This window comes from Megascapheus bottae, chromosome 1, assembly GCF_031878675.1.
Source record: "Megascapheus bottae isolate mThoBot1 chromosome 1, mThoBot2.hap1, whole genome shotgun sequence".
Lineage (NCBI taxonomy): Eukaryota > Metazoa > Chordata > Mammalia > Rodentia > Geomyidae > Megascapheus > Megascapheus bottae.
In genome coordinates this window covers 75539344-75553258 of record NC_143509.1, presented here as the reverse complement: position 1 = coordinate 75553258, position 13915 = coordinate 75539344, and the positions used below count along the sequence as shown (strand labels likewise).

The window sequence follows — 13915 nt, the reverse complement described above, 5'->3', positions numbered from 1 at the left end:
AACCCCAAGGTTAGCAAAAAAAAAATAGTTTCTCTCCATATATATACACATATATATGTATACACACACATATGTATGTATATTATATACACATGTACAGTTGGTTTTATCTAGAGAGCCTAGGCTAATACAGAAATTTTCTCAAATAAATAAATTTGAAGTATATGTACATAGTACGATAGTCCTTGAAAACTTTCTAAATCATACCCCATCCCAATTTACATGATTGATTTAGACTCTGTTTACCTTGTGCTAAGCAGAAGAAATGTTATTTTACTACTCTTCTTTGTAGGATAGACAGCATCTACTCAGAGGAAGTGAAATATGTCTTTTATATATGAATAAATATTTAGTATCATAAATGATTAGTATAGAATAATGAAATAGCATCCCTAACTCATTAGATAAGATTTTCCTGCTTCTACTCATTCCTCTATTTTCTTTCCTACCTCAAAGTTATGACTTGTAATATGGCTAAAATAATCTAAAAAGTAATAAGACCAAAACTATGGTGCATAAAGCCTAAAGATGGCTTTCTATCTGCACAAATTGGAGTCTAACATCCTTAAAAAAACTTAAGAGGCTTTTTCTTTTTGCCTATCCTAGGGCTTGAACTCAGTGCCTAGGCAGTGTCCTTGAACTTTCTCAAGGCTAGCATTCTACCACATAAGCCACAGCAGCACTTCTGGTTTTTTCTGTGTATGAGTTATTGAGGAATCAAAACCAGGCCTTTGTGCATGCTAAGCAAGCACTCTACCACTAGACCACACTCCTGGTCCTTTAGAAGCCTTTTGTGATATCTCTCCACTGCACACGCAACTGTCTAGTTTTAACTACCCAACTTCACTCAATACATCTAAGTCCATGTTAATTTGGTCTTTTGCCTTCTGGGCCTATCCCCTACTTCTACACCTGATTGCTTCCTCTTCCACACTTCCTTCACCATCTAACTGAAACTTGCATAAAATCCCAGCCTAACCTGGGCACGGTGGCTCAGGCTTGTAATTATAATTACTCGGGAGGCTGAGTTCTGAGGATTGTGGTTCAAAGCCAGCCTGGGTCCTAACATTCATGAGACTCTTATCTCCAATTAACCACTAGAAAGAGGAAGTGGTGCTGTGGCTCCATGGGTCAGGTGGTAGCCTTGAGCTGAAGAGCAAAGGAGAGCACCCAGGCCCAGAGTTCAAGCCCCATGACTAAAAAAACAAAAATCCAGGCTAGCTTTCATTGTCTTTTAGAAACTTGACCTGTGATCACGACACCTGTGACGTTTCACGGCCATCATTAGTTCCTTTAACATTCATTTGGTATTAACACCGGGGTAATGAGTACTACATCCAGCAGTGATCTACTTAATAATATTGGGAACTATTTTTTATTGTAATGTATAGAGGGGTCAGAGTTACATTCTCCAGACAGAGGGTACATCACTTCTCACACATTAACACCCCCTCTCATGTTTTTGTCCTCATTTCCCTCCCCTCACCCCCTCCTAATCATCTTGTTTATTGGGCACTATTATGCTCAGGATTATTCATAAGCATCAAGTAGAAATCCAAGAACAAAGCAAAATCCATGCTTTAAAGGACCCATAGACTGTACACCTAATAAAGACTTGCTAGTACAAACAGAGCAAAGGAAATAGGAGGAAAAGAATGACTGTGGAGAAAAAAAAAGAGTGAAACGAGAAAAAGCAGAAACAAAGGAAAGATGAAAATGTAATGAAAGATGAAATGAAAGATAAATTTAGATTCATCTTTTAAATACTTCCATGCCAGAAACAAATAAGTCCTCTCATTGATCATTGGCTTTTGGCATCATTTGAAGATGAGTAAATAAAAATCTCGTTTTATTCTACTTGCAGCCATGTACATGCAGATCCTGTGATATTCAGCAGCCAGCAGTATTCTCCAAAGCCATGTCCTGTCCTCAAGAGCAAGGCTTCAGGAACTAAATGATACTTAAACCTGAGGTAGAAGGAGGGAGGAGAAACACAGGCCGCAAACATATAGTAAAGAGCTTCACTTTTCCAAAACATTTTCACTGGAAAAATCTGCTATAAAGCAGTGAATATATAATGAAAGCATAATGAAACCTTTCAACCAAGGTGGTACAATGCATGATTGCACATACTTATTGTAGGTGATTCTACCAGAATTAAAGTGATTTAATTTTTCCATTAGACATTTCATGCAAAAGGTCAAAGAGAGATTTAGGATCTCTGTCAGCCTTTTTCTACTTAAAAGGACGTACTTATTCTACTTATTTACCTACTAGTTGCAGATCCTCAAACCTCACCAAACGAGGATTAAAACAAAGTATGATTTTGTGTACAGAAATAGTGACAAATGCAACTCAATTTGTAAGATTGAATTTTCTAGGGGCACATGTCAAGCAATGACTGGTTTGTGACATCTCCTTGCCTTCTAAATGTCTAAGCACATTGTTGATATCTCTACATTCTAATCATTGATTTTCTTACCTCTTAAGTAACAACCATGTCAGAAAATGTGCAACAACCTGTGCAAAGGATGCTGTGCCACCTCTCTATGCCTTTGAACCTGTCAGGTTTTTTTTTGTTTTTTGTTTTTTTGCCAGTCCTGGGCTTGAGCTCAGGGCCTGAGCACTGTCCTTGGACTTTCTCAAGGCTAGAGCTCTACCACTTGAGCCTCAGCAACATTTCTGGCTTTATTTCTATGTATATGGTACCTAGGAATTGAACCCGGGTCTTCATGCATGCTAGGCAAGCACTCTACCACTAGGCCAAACTCCCGGCCCCAACCTGTCAGGTTTTATGAAGAGATAGTCCACCCTAATCTTGAGACTCAAAGCTTTTCCTCCAAAATTTAAATAAGCATTGCTTCGATAGCAAATCCATTCCAAATAGTCAGGTCCTCCTTTCGTAACTGCCATTGAAGTAAATCCTGTACAGACTTTTCTTAGCAGCTGTTTTTCTTTCTGCTTCTAATGAATGTGGTCTCTCTTCCTTAAGTGGCTTTCTTCCTGTGATGACAGAAGGTGATACAATGCATCCATGATGAGATGAAGTAAGATGAACGGCACATCCACAGTGATGTGGCATTGCACCTGTAAAAGGATACAAACACAGCTGATCTCAGAACGGAAATGACCACTAAGTGTTTAACAGACAAGTAGCACATACAAATAGGATATACTAGACGAAGGGATGATTCATGTCTAGAGCAAGCAGTGGCAGGAAAGCATAAACTTCCATTGTTCTATTAGAACAGCATGCAAAACTGGGTCTTGCTATTTGCCCCGACTGAAAAGTACTGGATTTTCACAGGTGTGGTGTTGCTCTTATTTTGATTAGCATGTGCAACCCAGTAGGCCTCTGGTCCCAAGGGGTCACCATATTCACTGCAAACTCTTTGTAAGCACCTAATTGGCACAGACTATGAGGCTTCAGTTATCTTCCTGCCTCAGCCTCCCAGGAATCTGAGACAACAGACATATCGCATTTATTGGAATGGCAAAACATAATACTTACAAATTCATTATTTCTGTAAGTTCCCACTTACTGTATCCAGACTAAAATTATCTGCAGGTAACTGAAACTATGTGACAGAAAATAGTGTATGTCCACATATTTAAAAGATAAATAGTGGAGTCGGGAGTTTGGCCTAGTGTTAGAGTCCTTGCCAAGCATGCACAAAGACCCAGGTTCTATTCCTCGATACCACATATATAACATAAATAGAAAAGCTGGAAGTGGTGCTGTGGCTCAAGTGGAAAAGCCAAGGACAGTGGCAGGCCTGGGGTTCAGTCCAAAGGACTAGCAAAAAAAAAAAAAAAAAGACAAGTAGTAAAACTGGATGCCTGAGGCTCACTCTTGTAATCCTAGCTACTCAAGAGACTGAAGTTGTGATGTGAGGATCACAGTTAAAAACTAGCCTGGGCAGGAAAAGCCTATCTACAATTAATCATTAAAAAGCCAGAAGTAAAGCTGGGTACTGATGGCTCAGGCCTATAATCCTAGCTACTCAGGAGGATGAGATCTGAGGATTGCTGTTCAAAGCCAGGCCAGGTACAAGGAATTATGAGACTCTTCTCTCTAATTAACCAACAGAAAACTGGATGTGGAGCTGTGGCTCAAGTGGTAGAGCAATAGCCTTGAGCTAAAGAGCTCAAGGACAGTGCCCAGGCCCACAGTTCAATAACAGCAACAACCAAAAGCTGGAAGTAGAGTTATGGCTCAAGTGGAAGAATGCTAGCTGTGAGCAAAAAAAGGTCAGGGACAGTGCTGAGAACCTGAGTTCAAGCCCCAGAACTAGCATACTCAAAATAAGGAAAAAAAGAACATTAAAATCCAAGTAAGAGTACACAGAATGCACATGATACTAGGGTCAAGCAAAGTGAGGTAGACAGTGGATGCTATAGGCAGATCTAAGGAGCAGACCCTTTAATCTTGAACAAATTAGAATTTGAAGAATCGATCAACTCTAGGAGAAAAGTTGAGTGGAAATTATTCAGTGCTCAAATACCTGAATAAACAAAGGCATTAATATTTTATAACTCTAAACCTGAAGATAAGAAAAGGGTCCTACATATGTTTCGTATGTGAATTCTAATTTAAAAACTATTTAAAATATTAGAAGTTTAATAATTCTCTCATCAAAACATAACTTTAAAATGGATTTATTTGCAATAAACATCATTTTAAAAAGCATTATTTTAAAAAAAAGACTATTTCCAACTCCAAGTACTTCCAAGATTCTTTTCATCGTCTTCTTCACCTTTGAGTTTCAGCCTCTTATCCTGTTCTCAGAGTAATATTTCTTCAGACTTTCACAACACTGAGCCTTCTCTGCTGAGGGTTGATCAGTCTGAGTAGCTGATCCCAAATAGACTGCCTCAAAATATGCCATCCAGGCAATCTTGTCTCTCCACCTTGGATTACACCCCCAACTAGCTCTTCTGACAATAGATAATTCAAGGCCATGGCTCCACTCTGAACTGAGTATCACAACACAACATGTAGCAAGAAGACGTGTTCCTCAGATATGTTCAAAGCACTACAGATCTGTCAGGAACTGTCTGATTTAATATATAAAGTGCCAGAGGGCATAACAATGATGGAGGAATCAACTGTGCTTGGCACTAACCTTTCCGACTGTTTCTTTAGACATAAATGAAGGTAATTCTTTCTGTTTTAACTCACCAGGGTATTGTTTTTATTAGGAAATCAGAATATTAGGCCTTAGGACAAATGGCACAGTTATATAGTACAATCCTCTCAGTTCACAAGAACAACTCTAATTTGCCCAAGATCACACAACAAATCAAGACAAAAAGGAAGCAGAAGTCAGGTGACTAATTTCACAGATGCTTTCTCTACATATGTTTTCCACAAAGTAAGCATCCTGGATTGGTAGAGCTATCCATTTGTATGCTTCTGGGTCTACCATATTTCCAATGTCTCTCTGAATACATTTCTTCTGAAACAAGATTTTCAATTAATGCTAAAGTAAATACAGGTACACATCATTTTTTGCTACTTCTTTTCTCAGAACAGGTACCTACCAATCATAAATAGAGATAAATAGTATAACCATAGAGTTCTTTAGAGAAACAGAATTAATTGGGTATATACAGTCAAGATGATACATAAAAGGAATCATCATACATGATAAAGGTAATAATCAATGTTTTATTGCCATAATAAAATGTAATATAAAAGCAAAATAGTCTCTCATCCATTTTGTATATTAGTTAAGGCCATTGAAACAAAAATGCCCTGTAATCTATCAAATGATATGCAAAGAACTTATCATTGAGACTCAATCCTCAATTTAGGTAATCTGGTTTTGCCAGTCATCTCTATGTTTTATGTGACACACTCATTCTGTACTCATTTCCACAGGTCTTTGCTATACAAACTGTACATGAGAAGCTTTTTTCCATATATTTTTATTGTAATTAATAGAAGGTTTACATTATATTTACCAGATAGAAGGTGCATTACTTCACATACATTGATACCCTTTCTCATGTCTTGGTCCCCATTTCCCTCCCTCCACCTCTGCCCCTCATCTTGTTTTCCTCCCTTCCCTACACGATTTCAAATAACCAAATATGCATATATACAATATATCAGATAACAAGGTAAAATACTGTAACAATATGATATAACCAAGGGACAGCAAAAGAGATGAGAGATAACATAGTACATTAAGGACAACAATCACTCATTATATGGCTTTTGTTTCTATATCCTAGAGGTCCTTTCATTTAGCATCATCTTATATGGCCTTATGAATCTAGTTTTTGTTCTATTATAAATCTCTCCTAGGAGAGTCCAAGGTTTCCACTTGTACATGAGAAGCTTTAAAGAAAAAAAACTCCATGAGAATATAAGGAGTAATTATGCTTCTACAGACCTGGAAAGAAGGAGAGAGGGAGAGGCAGGTGCTAGAGAAGTATACTGCTATACAAAGAAGAGTGAAAATAGTATTTTAATTGTATTATTATTGCCTCTCCCCCTGATGCTTTCCTGTACAGTATTTTTACAAAGTCATAATAAGTTATTTGGAGGAGAAAGTTGTCTGTACTATCAGTAATGTTTAAAAGCTCTCTACACCTAGATTCAATGGCCATTTCCATAATAATGTATATGTTTAATTCTCCCATTTCATAGTTTCATCATGTCCCATATTATCTATCTTCTAGGATTCAGTAAAAAAATATAATTCAACAGATATCCTCAGAATAATGCTATTCACTGAATGATATAGCACCTATGCTCTCGTTGAGAATTGTGAGAAATAGCTAGTAATGAATAATTTTCTGGAGAGGTTAGGAGGAAGCAGGTGAAAAGAACCCTAATTCCTGAGAATTTGAGTAGTATGATAAGCACTGTTTTATGAAGAGGAGCAAAAAATTAACATTCACTAAGATGCTTATGCATTTAAACTACGAATTAAAATGTAGTCGTGTCGTTCCAGGGATAAAGTATAAGAAGACTAAGAAAAATCTCTGAAATTCACATTTTCAAGGGAAGGAACAATGCTGATGATTTATTGTGCTTTTTAATTGTTTCTCATCTGTCCCCATTCTTATGAAAAATACATTTGGATAAATCCCATCAAAAGTAGATAATTGTGTATTTCGTCATTAGAACAGGAGAACTGGGTCAGTGTTAGGCAGAGGGAAGTGATGCCTACAAGGCCAGGAGAGCTGAGACCTGGTAAGATCTAGAATGGTGAAATTCTATATCCAGAGATATTTAGAGAAACAATTACCAATGAGCCATGAGGAAATGACCTAAAGCCATCTTTCAGCCATAGCCTACGTCCATATACTCAAGGTTCACTAAATTCTCAATAAATAACCATACAAAAGGTTATTCACAAAAAAATACTGGGGTGAGAAAAAAATCATCATGATATTTTGTTTTAAAGAACAAATTTAGGAAGTGGTGCTGTGGCTCTAGCGGTAGAATATTAGTCAAGCTGAAGTGCTCAGGGACAGCACACAGACCCAGAGCAGAGTTCAATCCCCACGACCAACAGCAACAACAACAAAAATTATTGTAAAGTTGATGTACAAAGGGTTTAAAGTCACATAAATAAGGTAGTGAGTACATTTTCTTTTGAACAGTGTCCCATCCTCCCTCATTCTCTCCCAGTTTTTCCCCTCTGTCTCTCTTTCCCTCCAATTGTATAGGTTATTTCCAACATAATGTCTAGTATCACTGCTGAATTGGTTCACTCTTTTGTCCCATTGTTTCTGTGCTTCCCTTTCCCCTTCCCAAATCAGATAGACTTATATACAAGAGAAAGAGTACAGAAATGAAATACAGAAACAAAAGAGGATAAACCAAAACAAAAAAGAAGCACAAATAGTACAATAAATAAAACCTTTTAATTTCCACTTCTTGGGGTTCATTTCAACAAGGATCATTTTATCTGGTTATATGCATCTACTGAGCTCTTGTGATCCTCTCCTAAGGATATCCTCTTTTGGTTTCATGTGTGAATGTTTAGACTACTGTTTAATTAATCATGTCCAAGAGTAATTATTTGTCTTTTACTACCTATTGGATACATTTATAAGCATTTTTTAATTATTACAAATGAGGGAAACCATGCAGCCTATGTTTCTTTGAGTCTGGCTTATTCTCTTCTTTAATTTTTCCCGAGTCTTTCCATCCGCTTATGAATGAGGTAATGTCATTTCTTCTGATAGAAGTGTAGACTTCAATTGTGTATATATCCCACATTTTCATAATCCATTCACACACTGATTGGTATGTGGGTTGATTCCATATCTCATCTATGGTATACAATGCTGCATTGAATGAACATAGTTTACTGGTAGCTTTGGTGTGACTTGATTTGTGGTAAACTGGATAAATGTGGAATTGCTGGATCATAGAAAATCTATGTGTTTAGCCTTTTGATTAACCTCCATATTGCTTTCCAGAGAAGTTGAACAAGTTTACATTCCCACCAACACTGTAGTAGCATTCCCTTTTGGCCACATCCTCTCTAGCATCTATTATTGTTAGTTTTATTGATAATGGCTATTCTAACTGGGTTGAAGTGGAATCTCAGTGCGGTTTGGGATTTTTGTTGTTGTTGTTTGGTTGTTTTTTGGGTTTTGTTTTTGTTTTTTCAGTCCTGGGCTTGAGCTCAGGGCCTGAGCACTGTCCTTGGGCTTTCTCAAAGCTAGAGCTCTACCACTTGAGCCACAGCACCACATCTGACTTTTTCTATGTGTGTAGTATCGAGAAATCAAACCCAGGTCTTCGTGCATGCTAGGCAAGCACTCTATCATTAGGCCAACCTCCTGGCCCTCAATGTGGTTTTGATTTGCATTTCTTTTATGGCTGTGGATTTTGATGATCTCTTCATGTGTCTATGGCTATTCTTATTTAGTCTACAGTAAGTCTTTAGCCCACTTATTAATTCTGTTGTTTCTTCAAGGATTTGTTTCTTGGGTGAGGATTAATTTTTGTATTTCTACATATATTAAATATGAGGCCTTGTCTGATGTGTAGCTAATGAAAATCTTCTCCCTTTCTGTGGGCTTTCTGTTTATCTTGCTAGCTATGTCCTTTGCCATGCAGAAAGTCTTCAGATTGTTGCAATCCCCTTATGCAGCCTTTCCTTGATTTGTTATGATTCTAGATCTTAGGAAATTTTGACCTGTGCTAAGGAGCTCTACCATTTCCTCCATCTCTTTCTGTAATATTTTCATGATATTAGCACTTATATTTGATCCATTCAGAATTGATTCTACTGCAGGGTGAGACATAAGGATCTAGTGTCCATTTTTTGCATGTGTATATCCAATTGTGCCAACACCATTTATTGAAGAGGCCTTCTTCCGATGTTTTTGATTCCCTCATGTTGTGATGTCTTCCTCAGGCATAAAATTTGAAGGCTAAAGATGGTCATAATTGCTCATACCTGTAATCTTAGCTATTCCAGGAGGCTGAGATCTGAGGTTCAAGTTCATGGCCAGCTTGGGCAGGAAAGTCCATGAGCTACTTATCTTCAATTAACCAGCAAAAGGTTAGATATAGAGCTGTGACAGATGTGGTAGCCTTGATAAGAAAAAGCCTCAAGGACAGCACCCGTGTCCCAGGACCAATGCACACACACAACAGAAAGTTTCAAGGCTAATTTTATATATTTGATGTATAAAGCCATACACCATATAGAATATTACCGTGCTTATTGAATAAAACTTAGTTGTTATCATAGTCTATTTTGTGTTTCTGAGGAGCAGTGCCCGAGACTGGATAATTCATAAAGAACGGATATTTATGTGTTACAATTCTAGAGACTGGGGATTCCAACTTTGAGAGATTCTGCTATCTTCTTGCAGCCTTTGATAGACTATGGCATAAATGCAAGAAGAAGAGTTTGCATGTACACATGCATGTCCAAGGAAGAGAAGGGGGTCCTTTCATAAAAGGACAACACATCTACTAATGAATTACCATAGTTTCCCATATATAAATTATTATATTATAGTAAGAAAAGGACCAGTGTCATGTCTTTAAGTGCTACATCAAAAAATGACCCTTTCCTTGAGGTATGAGTATGTTAATCTGGCACCTGTGAAACTCATTACAATGGTACAGATTATGTTTATATGACCATGTGTATATGGTAGTATTTAAGAGTATGAAAGAGTATCTTTATTATCTATTGTAGTGTTCCAGGATCTCACAAAGAGAAGAAAGGTACTCAGGAAACAAAAGGGAAGAAGTATAGACAATCATAATCAGATAGGTCAAGAATTCGGGCCTTCTAGAATTTAAATACAGATGAGATTCTTTGATGATAGAATTTTACCTATGAAATATAAAAATGAATAATATATGTCTTCTATCTTCAAAGGGCTTTTATAGGACAACGGCAGAAGTATAGGCATAGGGCCAACCAAATGCAGTGGATCAAAAATATACAGATTTTTCTCAAACTGGACAAGATACAATCTAAATTACTGAAACTAGGTTAGTTCCTCTGCATTAGCAGAGTTTAATCGGTGTCCCTGAATCTTTCTTTTTTATTTTTGCCCAATCCTAGTTATCAAACCAAGGGTCTTTGCACAAGTGCTGAACCATTAAGTTCCATCTGTAGCCTGAGATGACTTTTCACTATATAGCTCCAACTGACTTTGAACGTTCTAGATTGCCCAAACTAATCTCAAAGTCTTTATTCTACTACCTCTTTTTTCCAAGTGCTGACATGTGATAACATATCTGGCTATACTTCTAGCTCTTAAAATCCTTGTTTGAAAAGATCTCACTTCAGCTTGAACATTGTGGAAAGTGGTTTTACTTACTCCAAAGGATCTAGGATTTAAAACTAAATTTCTCTGCCGAATTAACTAATTAATTAATTTCATCTGAACTAATTTTATCATTAGTTTTCAGTCTCTTCAAGTGAGAACATTTTATTCTCATTCCAGGAATAATGAAACCTCATAGAATACAAAAGTTGCATTCTTCTCTTCTCAAATTCCTCTTTAAAAACAGTCACACTGAATACTAGGACTTCAGCAAATGAACTTGGGATGATTGAAGTGACTGTATTCATAGGGGGTAGCCATGCTATTTGCCAAACATTGCATAATATCATCCCCCTCAGAGAGAAAAAAATATGGAGGAGAGTGACAAATTCTCATTTATTTATTTATTTTTTTGCCAGTCCTGGGCTTGAGCTCAGGGCCTGAGCACTGTCCTTGGACTTTCTCAAGGCTAGAGCTCTACCACTTGAGCCTCAGCACCACTTCTGGCTTTTTTCTACGTATGTGGTACCGAGGAATCGAACCCGGGTCTTCATGCATGCTAGGCAAGCACTCAACCACTAGGCCAAACTCCCTGCCCCAAATTCTCATTTATATGTGATATAAAGTTATTTGAAATGTAGGCCCTATGTGACTCTTTATGTGAGATGCAAGATATTATGTGCTAGTAAATGGGTGAATGAGCATAAAGTAATTACTCTGCTTTGTTGACCTTAGAGAACACACAAAGATTTAGTAAAGGAAGAGCCAGGCAGAGCAATCACCTTTCAGACAGGCAAATTAGCACTGACTTTCCAAAGTCAGAAACAGCAGGTAGGATTATTATTCTCCACATCTGGTCTTATTTTTTGGATATGTGGACTTTGGGTTTGAATCAAACCTGAGTACAGAACCACAAAACTGGCTCTCTAGTGCAAAGAGGCAATGAAACAAAAGATTCTGTTTTAATCATTCAAGAATAGCATGTCAAAGTGTCCTTTTCTCTGTAAAGGCCAAATCACACCCTTTTGTGTACCAATGGAACATTTACAATGTTCCCATTAATGAGTGTATTTAACAAATTGTATTAGGACTTGCTAGATTGAGTAAATAAAACATATCAGATGCCCATTTAAATCATTTAAATAAGAATAGAATACAGGTGGTTTTTAGTATTCATCTCACTCAGTGTTTGGGATCCACTTGTGCAAAACAAATCCCTCTTATGGTACATGTATTTATTTAGGAAATTATTGTTATATGAAACTCAGATTTTCAGTGTGATGACCTTACTTTAGGTTAATGAATGAATGAAATCTAATAAAACTGGATGCCAGAAGGAATGGAACTAGAGATTTCTGGGAGGATTAGGTCAAGAGGAGGGTGCAGGCAAATGAAGAGAGGAACTGTAGGTGAATGCTGTTGTAATATTCATTGTATAAATGGAGCCAGTTAAATTGAAGGGATGGGTGGGGTTGGTAGAGATGGAGAATGATGAAATGCATTACATTGATCAAGATCGATTATACTCATAAAACTGACATGTTGAATAGAAACCCCTTTGTGCACCTAATTAAGATAATAACAACTTTAACAAGTGAATCTTTTCCCTTGCTTCCCTGTTAACACCTTCTTAAACTGCTTTTATCACCTTTGTAGCTGGGAATTTTCTGGTTTCTTTTATTTCATTTTAGTATCAAGGTGATGTACAGAAGGGTTACAGTTACATAAGTCAAGTAATGAGTACATTTTCTGGTCTTAAATAGGTTCTACTTTTAACCTTTGTCCTGAAGCATAAAAATCTCAGGCCTTATGCTTTTTTTGTCCAGTGTGCTGCTCTGACATATGATTACAAATAGATGTTTTGAAATGTTAAAGTTTGTTATACTCAACCTTTCACCTATGCTAATGTACATCTTTCTATTAATGCCACTGAATATCATCATGATAGTTCTGGTAGACATTAGGCGCCTAATAACATGGTAAAAATGTCTAGGCCCTCAATCTCCAAAGGTAGGGCTCAGATTGCTTACCTGTAAAATCAGATTAAATTCAAGGTGTTTTCCCCAAGGTTTCTTCTCAATTTTCCATGCTAGCAGTCTTTGAAAGGAGGGCTCCATTAATGCTCTCATTTGCTTGGAAACCCAAGGGGTTCCTCTAAAAATGAATCCCTTTCTTCTCCTCAAGTATATATTTAGGTTACTAAATAAGTAGTGATTAGATTACTCAATTAATGGCTTCACCTTTAAGAAAAGGTGTTTGTGAAAAGCCATATAATGAGTGATTGTTGTCCTTAATGTACTATGTTATCTCTCATCTCTTTTGCTGTCCCTTGGGTATCTCATATTGTTACAGTATCTCACTCTGTTATCTGATATATTGAATTTATTTGTATTTGGTTATTTGAAATTTGATAGGGAAGAGGGGAAAACCAAGATGGGGGGGAGGGTAATGGGTACCAAGACATGGGAAAGGGTATCAATGTATGTGAATTAATGCACCTTCTATCTGGCAAATATCATGTAACCCTTTTATTAATTACAATAAAAAATATAAAAAAATAAATAAAATTAATTTACTTTATTTTTCTTAAAAAAAAAGAGAAAAGGTGTTTGTGTAATCTAAATTCCTCAAGGAAAAGAATAATCCTTTACTGTTTTCCACCCTTATTTTCCTAAACACCAAAGTCTTGTACACAGTGAGTGATCTGATGCACCATCATCAAAATGCTGATAAAGGGGAAATAATCTTACTCTGGTAGATTCTAATTGTTGGAAATAATTTTGCTGTGATCTGAAGCCATCACTGATTTGAGTCTGGGAACGACTGCTTGTTCTCTACCTCCATCTAGTGGCAGAAAAGTTGCTAGTCAGCTGTGTACTTAGGCGCTGCAAAGGTTTTTAAAGATTGTCAAACAAACGAATTGTTTTATTCTTGCTATTAAAGTAAAAAAAAGTACTTATAGAGTGTCTCAGCAGATAAAATCTAATAAATATCAACAAAAGTTACATATAACACAGTGGTAGATTTTAGTACTTAACCAGTATAGATTAAATTCATGCAATGCCATCTCTTTAACAGATTCAAATGCCAATGTGAATACTGAAGAAAGATGTATGGTAGCTTAATCCCATTGCTTTTCAAAAGATTA

At 36.8% G+C, this 13915-nt stretch overlaps 1 protein-coding gene across 2 annotated transcripts in view; it reads left to right on the top strand.

Moving 5' to 3' along the window:
• The window catches only part of Epha6 (EPH receptor A6), a 707005-nt gene that overhangs the window by 663350 nt on the left and 29740 nt on the right, over positions 1-13915 (top strand). The gene's annotated exons all lie outside the window — the stretch shown is intronic.